Raw genomic sequence first — 12,456 nt, 5'->3', positions numbered from 1 at the left:
TGATATCTATAGAAAATATAATTTGTTTAAATTAAAAGCTATATGCAAGCAACAAAATATTTTTTTTTATGAAGGATATCCATTAACTACACTAAGGTAGCTATGAATGAAAGGTGGCTATGGCTTTCTTCCTTAAGAAGAAATTGGTGATAATGGAGAACATAAATGAACACAGCTATTGAAATTAAAAACTCAGTGGGAGGGTTAAATGGAAAATTAGACACAGTTTTCTTATCTCTAAAATGAGAGAAATGATAATACAACTCTCATAAAGTTGTCATAATGGTTAAATTAATTAATGTATAAATAAGGCTTTAAAAAGTGCCTGACACCAAGAAAGTTCATTAAAAATATTTGCTGTTGTTTATTAGTTGCTATTTATTATTAGGTGAAGAGAGACTTACTGAACTTGAAGGTAGAACAGAAGGAGGTGCTAATCTTGTAGCAGGAAAAATAAACAATATGTAAAGTTAAAGGACAGAAAGATAGAATAAAAAGGGCCAACGTATACCTACAGCAGTTCCAGAAGCAGAGAATGCAGAATAGCCAATATTTGAAGAGATTTTAAAAAGACAGGTATCCATAATTTGAAAATCATATTTAATTTTTATGAAGATAAAAAAATATAATTTAGGCATGTTACAATGAAACTTCAGAAATCAAAGGCAATGAGAAAATAACAGTAAAATAAAAGCAGGAAAGGAAAGGTCAATGTCCTACTAAAAAACAAAAATTTTATTTTCTTCAGTAAAATTTGATGCTAGAAGATAGTGAAAAATATCTTAGTGTAATGTATTGATGGAAAAGTACCCAACTAGAATGTAACTAATGCTCAGCTAAACTTCATATTTAAGCAAACTAAAGATGTATTTAGATAAAGATTGTATTAATCTGTTTCAGTTGCTTATGACATTAATACCTGAAAATGACATAAAGAAAATGAAATTTATTGCTTACAGTTTCAGAGCCTGGTAAGTGTAAAGTCTAGGGAACACATCTGGTGAGGGTCTTTGGTGTGGCTTTACAGCAATGCAGGGGTCTCACATAGCAGAAAATGGTGGAGCAGAGAGAGACACTCTAACGTACTCTCCTTTTAAAGCCCTCGGGACCATGCCCACGACCACCATTATTAATCCATTCACTAGGCATGGTCCTGTGAATCTAATCACCTCTTCAAGGCCCTACCTTTCAATTACCAGAATAGGATTTCCCACCCTCTGTACACTGTCAAATCGGGGACTAAGTTTTAGGGGGATATTCAACCCACAACAAAGACTTAAAATATTTTCAAATACTTAAAATTCTGACCACAACTGACAATGACCAAGGATTTCCCATGACTCTCATTAGTTTTGTACCAACTAGTATGAACATATGTTCTGGTCCTCACACTCTCACACTACATAATCACTTGCCTACTCCTCCAACCTCACCTCTTTTCACTTTTCCTCTTGCTCTTTATGCTCAATTACATGGCCTTCCAGCACTTCCTGGAACATACCAAATTTGAATCCCTCTTAGATCCTTTCTTTTTTTTTACCTGAAATGCTCTCCCTACTGTCTTGCAGGGCCTACCTAAATTTATTTCTGATCTCCTTGTCATTCATCTTTCAGTTTACCTCTTCTGAGGGGTAGTCCTTATTCATACTGACTGGAGTAGCCACTCAGTATTCTTTCAATTACATGACATGTTTATCTTTCCATTTAATCTCCATGACAGTAGGTACCTTGTTTATTTGTTCACCACTGTGTCTGTAAAATGTAAAAGTGTCAGACCTATGGTAAGCACTCAATAATTATTTATTGAGTACAAGAATTAATGAATATATTAGCAAATTGCTATTCAAATCTGGGACTAACATAACTTGATTTCTAATGTGCAAAAAACTTCACATTCATTATCTTATTTAGAACTTACGACAATCCTTAGGAAAAAGAACAAAGAGAATAAAATGAATGAAGGCCACCCTAATTGGCAGAGTGATTAATTATTTCCATTGTGCTAAAGAGGAAAGTGAGAGTTAGAGCAGTTAAATGAGTCAAGGGGTTACAAACTGGTAATGATGAGGCATGTGGTAGGCAACACAATGCTTCCTTATACCCACCCCTGCAAAGACGTCCTTATTTAGTTATTGGATCCCTTGAATATGTTACTTTACTTGGAAAAATGGATTTTGCAGGTGCAATTAAGGTTAAGGACCTTGAGATACAGAGATAATTCTGGATGACCTGTGTGAGCCCAATCTAACTACATTAATCCTGAAAAGAACTTTGGCGGCTGAGGTCAAGGTTGGAGAGTATGTGATGGAGAAAAAATGGTAAGAGAAGTGCAAAATTATTGACTTTGGGCATAGAGGAAGCAGGCCCACAAAACAGAAGTGGGGCAGCCTCTAAAAGCTGGACAAAGAGAGAAAATGGATTTTCCATTGAAGTCTCCAGAAGAAGCACAACTCTGAAGATATTTTCACTTTAGCCCAGTGAGACCTGTGCCAGACTTGTAATCTACAGAATTGTTAAATAAACTTGTATTGTTTTAAGCCCTTGAGTTTGTGTTAATTTGTTACAGCAGCAATAGGAAACTACTACAGTGGTGAAACTAGAACCCCAGATCAGCTGGCTCTTTTTCCTATGCTATATATCATCTTTAGTGGTTCAAAATTCACCTAAACTCAGTGTCAGTTTAAGTACTTACTGAACAGTACTATGACAGAAAAATGTCTCCTAAATTTGAGAGATTGCACTACACATACGTATATAAAGTGTATGTGACAATTTCAAGATAGCCAGTAAAGAGGATCATGAATGTTATAACCACAAAGAAACTATAAATGATTAGGTGATAGATAAGCTAGTTATTCTGATTAGATCATTATAAAATATATGCATGTATTGAAACAACAAACAGTACCACATAAAAATGTAGAATTAAAAAGAAATTTTTAAAAAGTATGTATGACATTCTTTAAACTGTCAGCTATTTTTTAATTTCAAAAAAGATAACGACATCATGAAACAGGGCTATATAGAGCATCTCAGGAGGAGAAAGAATTCTTAGCAGTGTGTTTTGAATAGGTTTTATATGAATCCATTTATTATATTCATTATGTTCATTCTAATGAGAAAAGAGCTCCATTTTGGATAAAAATCTATGTCACTGTAATATAATATACAACACTGTTCTCAAGAGCAATTTGATGCAGCAAATAGAACTTTTTCTTTCTTTTCTTTGTTTGTTTCAACTTTTCCTTGCATCTTCATGCAGCTTCTTGACGATGATCTAGGCCAATAAGAAAAGAAACAAAGATAATAAAATGAATGAAGGAAAGGCCAAAGGGTCAAAGAAATGTTGAACCCAAAACATCTACTTATATGGAACAATTCATAAGTGTTTTGATTAAGATTGGATGGATTGAACTCTGTTTGTTGGTTACCATATTTCTGAAACTAAGCAAAGCAATTAGCATGAGCTGGCAGAATGTTCAAAGTGAACATATTATGTTCAAGGTGAATATATTAATACGAAAACGTCTAAAAAAATACAAATATTAAATCCCATTTAGTTGTATGACATTGTTTCACTGAACAGAACATTTAGTAAATTATAACTATTAGTCAATACAAGAAATACTTAAATCCTTGAAATCAGGTTTATTACAAAAAATCCTGAGATGTATAATCACATCGAAATTATGGGCAACTTTTGTGGACTGAAAGCAAGAACACAAGTTTCTTTGGTATTATTTATGCATTTGAATCCATATGCATACCACCATCTCTGAACAGGAGGTATGCTAGTAGGAGTCGTGTTGAGAATTATTTTAAAAATTATTATTTTAAATACTTCAGGACAAACAATGTAGTTTGTGTATATAAGTTAACTCCAATCTACAACTTAGTTGTCCTTAGTTAAGTTTTGAAAAACTCACTGAATATGTGTTTAATTGGTACTTGTAGTGCCTTAATCATGAATCCACACTCTCAAGTATGATGTTTATAGCACACAACAATAACATTATCAAGACGTACACAAGAAGGTTTATGTTTATTAACTAGCAAAATGAATGTTAGAAATATCTTTTCATTGGAGACATAAAAGATGCTAAAAATGAGCAATGATATATAAATGGCAGTTTTGAGTAAACTGGGTAAATCCGTATATTTGTAAATTTGTATAAATTTGGGTAAATTTGTATATTCATACTAAAACCAGCTTTAAGTATTTTCCCACTTCTGATAAAGCAAGTGTTATTCTCTATTTTGTTTATTTTCTCAGCCTGTATTCTTTTATGAATTACTTACTCTGATTCTGGAGCTATATTGGGTTCTGAGATTACAGAGATGAATATACCATAATCATTGCACTTATGGAACTCATTGTCCAATAAAGTAAATATTTGGGGAAAAAATAACACAGAATACCCTGCCTTAACTTCATAAGTGGGTTCCCTCCCAAATAAAATATTATAAGAAATAAGGTTGCATTATTGCAAGCTTACTAAATGGAAATCTAAACAGAGCAGACTCCTTTATATTTATATTTATATTATAAAAAATATAGTACTCAGCCTATATTTTTTCATCACAGTTGAAATTTGATGTCACCTAGCTTGTCTGCTCCAGCTTGAAAAAGGATGAAGACAATTATCGTGTTGTGGTTTTCCTTGGTACTGTCAGTGATTCAGGAAACTCTCAGTTAGCTTGGTGTAAGAGAGCATTTCACAAATCAGTGTGGTTGGATTCAGAGAGCAGAAGAGACTTGAGCATCCATTGCTTACCCCCTACCATGCTTCCCAAGATGGGGTAGCCTGTAGTGTTTCTTCCAAAATCTTGCCTCTTCCCCCAGGCCAAGATGAAATGTTAGCTCACCTCCTGCCCCCCTATAAGAATGAGGAGTAGATGAAGCAGCTAATTACCAACTGAGTAATATCCAATTTCTTATCACTGTAATTCAATAGAGTACATGTAATAAAATAAGAATAGATAAACAGTTATGTGAGAGCACAATTCCCTGGAAGAGAGACTCCCTCACTCTCTCTGGAGGAGTGGAATCCCACAGAGAGGGGGCTGTATTTGAGCTTGGATCTGATACATGAGTAGATGTATACTAGGCAGAAGATGGGACAATGCAGAAAGGAGAGCTTGTTGCAAGCAGAAGGAACATCATACAAAAGTGAAGATGGGGCTGGATCACTCACTGCCAGGGAAGAAATATGTGTGTTTGAAGCTGAAGGGGTAGTTAAGACAGTAAAGGTAGGCTGAAGCTATGTTGTTTTGAAGGATGTTATGTACTGGCACTACCCTCTGTCCATGGAGAGAAACATATCATTCTGTGCAGTTTGGAGTGGGGATGTTGTGTAGGAGGGGAAAGGTTGAGAACATAAATTCTAGGGCAAAAAATGATAAGAACCTGGATTAAACTTAATGCACTGCATATTATGTAGGGCTGTCAGATTTAGAAAAATCAAATAAGCAAAAAACCCCAAAATGTTCAGTAAAATTTGAACTTTAGGTAAATAACAAAAAGTCTGCTAGTATAGGTATGTCTCATGCAAAATTTGGGACATACTCATACTAAAATTTTATTTGTTGTTTTCCTGATATGCAAATTTAACTGGATGTCTTATATATGACCTAGTAAGCCTAATACTGAGGGAAAGAAGAAAAGTTTATAAAATTGGTATTTGTTCCAACTTTATCTCTAAATTGAGCAAGCCTTTTCTTAAACTGTAGAAATGGATGCAATTCAAATTAAATTGTACTGAAACTTTCGTTACCATTTGAATGTAATTATTCTGGTATTGCTTTAGTGATGTCCCTTCCTTTGAAAGCTTTGGAGGCTTTTTTATTCATGGAAATGCATTCTTCCTATTTTTCCTTTAAGTTCTCTCTTTTTGTCTTTGTTTAATTGAAAATGTAACATTTACTGAGAATGATTCCAAGGAAAGCATAATAGTGTCAATGTCCTTAAGGCCATAAAAGTACGGTGTGTGTCTGCGGGCAAAATCATTTTCACTTCAAATATTTTTTAGGGATGTGTATGCTTACACTGTCATGGCTGCTTCAGAACTGAGGAATGATTTCTCCTGTTTATACAAGTTCATAGTCATATACTTCTCAACTTTTTCTTTTAATTGTATGTGGTTTGATATGTAGCATTATACCAGAGTCATTGAGGCTGTGAAAAGAATGAGCATGTATTGAGTGCCAGGAAGCCTGTTATGTGCCTTACATCATCTGCTTTCAATGAATATGGCATCCTTGTGAGGTAGATATTATTAGCCCCACTTTAAAAGTTAAGAAACTTGTGTCTTGGAGAGGGAAAGAAACTTGCCCAAAGTCATACAGCTTGGCAGAGTAAATGGCAGAGTGATATTTGGAGACCAAATCATTATTATTCTGCAGTCTGTGTTCTTTTGGGTTCCTCTACAGTTGTGGTTCTCAAATGGGATAATATTGCCCCTCATGGAACACTGACAATATCTTAAGATATTTTTGATTATCATGAATGAGGGGGAGGTTGTACTACTGGTCATCTAACGGGTAGAGGCCAGGGATGCTGCTAAAAACCCTACAATGTACAAGACAGCCCCCACAGTGAAATAACCACAAATGAAATTGAGAAATCCTGCTCTAGTCTGGTTCTAGAGTGCATAATCATACCAAATTGTATAGGGAAACAGATTTAGAGTAAATGTAAAGAAGACCTTTCCAACAATCTAGTTTACTCCAATGTGAAACAGTTATCTGCAAGGCAGTGAATTTTCCATCGCTCTAAGTATCCAAGTGCAGGCTGGATGAATTCCCATCAGGGCTGTTACTGAGGGGCTTCAGCCGCTGCATGATGGGCTGGAACCAACCGACTCTAAGCTCCTTTCCAATCTCTACTATGATTTTTCAATGTTCTATGTCACCTGCACATAAATAATTTAAAATTTACTTAAAAGGTTGAGGTTTCCCCTGTCTTCCTTTAACCCAGCTTAGAAGAAAATGGAAAAAATACAGTTCCGTGTGTAAAAAAACCTTACAGTTTTTTTAGGAAAAAAAAATGACACAGCTAAATCAAAATCAGAAACAATCATATAAAAAAATATAAAATACTTTAATAAGATGTAATTTGAACCACACACTCCTGTTGAAATTTAAGGAAGAGAAAGATATCTGGCATTTACCATTCAGAAAGGGCTACCTCTGAATATCAATATTCCAAAACTTTTATCCCCTTTCCTCAATTTCTTTAACAACTACTTATATTCAGATGCTATTGTATTTGGCTTGGCTATAGCTACTATCTCCTAACTGATCTCTCTCACTCTAATGTTGCTTGAGAAATTGATCATTTCCATTGTTTACATCAAAATTTGATGGTTATTACTGTTTCCATAATGCATTGTACCAAATTCTCTTTCTATCTAGCTTGAGTTACAAAGTCTAGCTCATTGCCTAGCAACAGTCTTTGTAAAATGGGTTTATTGAATCCCTTATATTGAATTTTATATCGAATCCCTTATAAAATGTTTTCATTAAAGTCATGTGGGATTAAGCTTTCTTCAGTATGGCTTATTATTTGGCTAGTTTCAGAAACTTGACAATATTAATATGGATTAAATACCCATTGAAAAGAATTATTTCAACTAACATGATTTTATTAACCAAATATTGGAGAAAAATAAAGCAAGTCTTAGAAAAAAACAAATAATATAACCACAGTTTCTTATTTCAAAAGCTGACTCTTAAAAACAAGGAATGGAAGGAAGATACACTTTTGGAATATATTGCTGCCTTTAAGTCAGTTCACGGAATCAAACAACTTAACCTTCCTCCAAACATTATAAGAAAACATGGTTGAGTCAGGACTTTTAAGAACGCATTCCTCCATGAAAAAATGAGAACAGTGGCCAATAAATAAATAAATAAATGTCAAAATCAACATTTTCAAAACTCTGAAAATAAAAAAAAAATTTTTTACTTTTTATTTTTGGCAGCCCTCTTGTACAGTGATCAAATCTTGGACCTTGGTGTTCTCAGCACCACATTCTAACCAACGGAGTTAACCAGCCAGTCCAAAACTCTGAAAATTAACCTAAGGCTTGCAATAATCTGAGGAAGGTTTATTTAAGAAAAATGACTGAATTTCTGTAACAACAGCAAGCTTTGAAGCATTTAACTTGCCATATTCCTGCTTCCTAATTTCCAGCTAAGTGGTAGCCTTGAAAATAAGCAGCCTTGCAACCATGGTAGCTGTGAAAACCAGCAGTCTAGCAGCCACTGGTGGGCAGAATGGATTTGAAGTTCCCAAACAACCTCATCTTCAGAGAATTGTCATTATGTGATTTGTCTTGCAGCTCCCTGGAAAAGTCCCATTCACAATGCTTGTCTCTATTTGACCTAACTCAAAGCTCACTTAGTCATAAAAGTTATATCTCCAGTGCTTTTGTTGAATACAATCAGTGTCTATTTAATATCATAGCTGCCTCAGGTGGCAATACCAGTTCAGGGAAATAAAAGGCTAAAGCAAAAATTTAAAGAAAAATTTGGAGAATGAGATTTCCACAGGGGTTTTGAAAAGTTCCAAAATATTCTTAGTATCTAGGAGACCACATGCACGTGAAAGGCTGTGGGTATGCCCAGAAAAGAAGTGAGAAGGCCTGCTCTTTAACCTCTGTCTCACACCGAGTCTCCATGTGGCAGAGTAATAAACTGCCAGAAAACCAAAGACGTGTCTCAACACATATGCAGAGTACCTTTACTAATGCTTTATTAGGTCAAGGCATTTAAAGAGATCTCTGTACAATTATTAGCTGACTTACAAGTTGAATGAGCAGAGACTTCAGTGGTCCCATGAAACAAAGTATATAAATGTGCATAATTGGTTTGGGAAAGTCACTAAACACATAAACAGCAAAAAGAACAGCCTTAACAACAAACCCTGGGGAGCAGGGGATGTCTGATTTCCATATCATAAGATCTTACCAAATAGAGAATAACAATAACGGGATAAAAATTACAGAAAAGAACCAAATCGAATTTCTGGGGTTAAAAAGTACCATGTCTGAAATAAAAACATTCAGTAGAGGGACTCAACAGAAAATTTGACCTGTCAGAAGAACCAGTATACTTGGTTCTAGATTAATTGGCATTACCCAGTCTGAACAACAAAAGGAAAAAAGAGTGAAGAAAGATGAACACAGCCTCTGAGATTTGTGGGAAACCATAAGCATGCCAATATATGCGCAATGGGAGTTGCAGAAGGAGAGGAGAGAAAAAAAAATAATAAAATTGAAGAAATGATGGCTGAAAACTTCTAAACTTTGATGAAAAACCTTAATCTAGACACCAAGAAGCTCAACAAAGTCCAAATAGGTTAAACTCAGAGGGTTAGCACTTAGACTCATCATAGTCAAATTGTTGAAAGATGAAGACAAAAGATAATCTTGAAAGCAGTAAGAGAAAAACAATTCATCAAATATAAAGAATCTTCAAGAAGACTGTTGACTTTTCATTAAAAACCACAAAGGGTAGGGGACAGTAAGATAACACATACAAAGCACTGAAAGAAAAAGACTATTAACAAAGAATTCCATATCCAGGGAAATCTTTCTTCAAAAATGAAAGAGAAAATTAAGACATAACAAAACATTAACAAAATTGAGAGAATTTATTGCTAGCAGACCTGCCCAAAAGAAATACTAAAAGCAGTCCTCAGACTGAAATAAAATGATACTAGACAATCACTCAAGTTCACATAAAGAAGTAGAGCCCTGATAAAGGTAACGTAAACAAGGAAACTGGGTCCAGATGGGTTGAAATGGCAGAGCTTTTGTTATACGGATTTTTCTGCGAAACAAAATATGCCAAAAAAAGCACACCCTTTTTAGATGTGGTCCAAGGAAACAAGAAGAAAAGTTTTTGTTACTGGATTTTATCATTTGTAATTGTCTGTAAACAAGAAACAATTAATTTTTTTCAGTAATTTTTAATTGCTCTATTACGTTTGCCATAATTTATATTACTTAGAAAAATGACTTTTTCTAATAAAGAAAGTAATATTTCCTTTCTAGTAAACAAAAATGCCTTAGTCAAAGGTTATTTTTTGCTCATAATTTTATCAACACAAATACTTCTTTTTTGCATGAAGCATTTCACCATAAATTGAAGAATGTGAGCTTCAGATAAGTAGAAAGTTTCCTGGGCATGTAACAAGTCCATATTTTTCAATTTATAAATAACTCCAAATATAATAAAATCTTGACTTTGTATTTGTTAATGACAGTTGACTAATAAATTGAAACTTTTTTATAGTTTTTAAAATTACTCCTATTGAGGCTATTCCTCCAATGAATAATAGTTTGATTAGAAATAGAAAAAATCAAAAGGATTTTAATTATCTTGAATTGTGATTATTATCTAAAACAGATTTTGTCACACATTTAATAACATACAAGTGTAGTCAGGTTATCGAGTCCTGAGAAGGATTTATTACCCTTTTTTTCCCCCCACAAAATGACTTATATAATCTAAGTACCTAAGCAGCTATTTAGTTCCAATATATGAAACATATTTTGAATAACTCATCATTTATAATTGCAACTATTAAGGCAGAAAAATGTCAAAATAGTCATATTATATTTTCATCTCTGTGATCTGTATGTAAAATTGCCAGTTGATTGTTATATGTGTTACCTTGTCAAATTAACCTAAACTAATACAAATCTTTCTGAAAAATAAAAGTGAAATTTTCAAGATATGATAAGATGAAATTTTCAAGGCATGATAAGATGAAACTTATCAAAAGAAGATAAACTTTTAAAAGCTTATTAAAAGAAGAAAGGGGTCAAATATCAAAGATAGAGTCTACCTTCTTATTACATTTATACACCTCTTATGCAGTAGGCAACTACGGCTCCAATCAACATGCAAAACATTTTATCACTCAGAAATTCCCGTCATGTTCCCTTCCAATCAATTTCTATCTCTGACCCAAATGCTCACGATTCTTATTTCTATCACCAAATATTAGTTTTATCTGTTCAGTAATTTTATATAATAGAATCACACAGCACATGTGCTTTTTGTGACTGGCTCCTTTTGCTCGACATACTGCTTTACAAAAAAAAGTTTTAGGTACATTTGTTACAATTAATGAGCTAATGTGGATACATTATTATTAACTACAGTCCATACTTTATTCAGATGTTTTTAGTTTTTACAGTGTTCTTTTGTCATCATGTCTCATGTCTCTTTAGGTTTCTCTTGGCTGTGACAGTGTTTTGTAAACTTTCCTTGTTTTTGATGAGCTTGACAATTTTGAGGAGTACTAGACAAATATTTTGTAGAATGGCCTTCTGTTGGAGTTTATTCAATGTTTTCTCATGATTAGGGTACATACTATCAATATGACTTATTACTGTTGATGATGACTGTGACCATCTAGCTGAGATAGGGCGTGTAAGTTTCTTCCACTGTCAATTTATTCTCCTCTCCCCTTTCCATGCTATACTCTTTGGAAGGATGTCACTATGTGCAGTCTGCACTTCAGAGGTGGGGAGTCATGTTCTACCTCTTGGAAGGCGAAGTATCTACATAAATTATTTGGATTTATTCTGCATGGAAATTTGTCTCTTATCCCCCATTTACTTATTTATTCAATCATTTATTTATATTCATATGAGTTCATAGATATGTATTTATACTTTGGGTTATAATCCAATTCTACTTTATTTTGCTGCTCAAATTGATCCAGATTTGGCCATTGCAAGCTCTTTCAGTTGGCCAACTATGTTAGCTTGCTCAGGCTTTCATAAAATATTATCATAGACTGGGTGGCTTAGACAACAGAAACTTATTTATTTCTTACAGTTCTGGAGGCTAGAAAGTCCAAGATCAAGGTGCCGGCTTATTCAGTGTCTGGTGAAGGCTGATTTGGTTCTTGGCTTGCAGACTCCTGCCTTCTCACTGTGTCCTCATATGATCTTTTCTTGGGGTGTGTATGTCTGTGTGTGTTTAGAGAGACAGAGGGATCTCTTTGTCTCTTCCTCTTCTTATAAGGCCACCAATCCTATTGGATTAGGACCCTACACTTATGACCTCATTCGACCTTAATTACCTTCTGAGACTTGTCTCCAAATATGTCATATCACAGCTTAGAACTTCAACATATGAATTTGGGGGGTCACTATTCAGTCCATAGCACCAACATTTACTTTTTTATATTCGTCTATGTTGTCGCTTGTTTCAGTTGTTTGTTTTTATAGCTATTTAGTATTACACAATTTGTTTTATACATTGACATTTTTTCAGCTTTTGCTATTATGAATAAATTTGTTTAAATATTCTGTACAAGTACTTTTATGTACATATGTTTTTATGTCTCTTAGATAATTTGGAAGTGAAAGTTTTCGTTCTTGGGTGTATGATATGATTAACTTTGTAGCACACTGTCATACAGTTTTGCAAAGT

The sequence above is a fragment of the Cynocephalus volans genome, chromosome 4, assembly GCF_027409185.1.
Source record: "Cynocephalus volans isolate mCynVol1 chromosome 4, mCynVol1.pri, whole genome shotgun sequence".
Taxonomy (NCBI): domain Eukaryota; kingdom Metazoa; phylum Chordata; class Mammalia; order Dermoptera; family Cynocephalidae; genus Cynocephalus; species Cynocephalus volans.
This window is presented reverse-complemented; position numbering follows the sequence as displayed.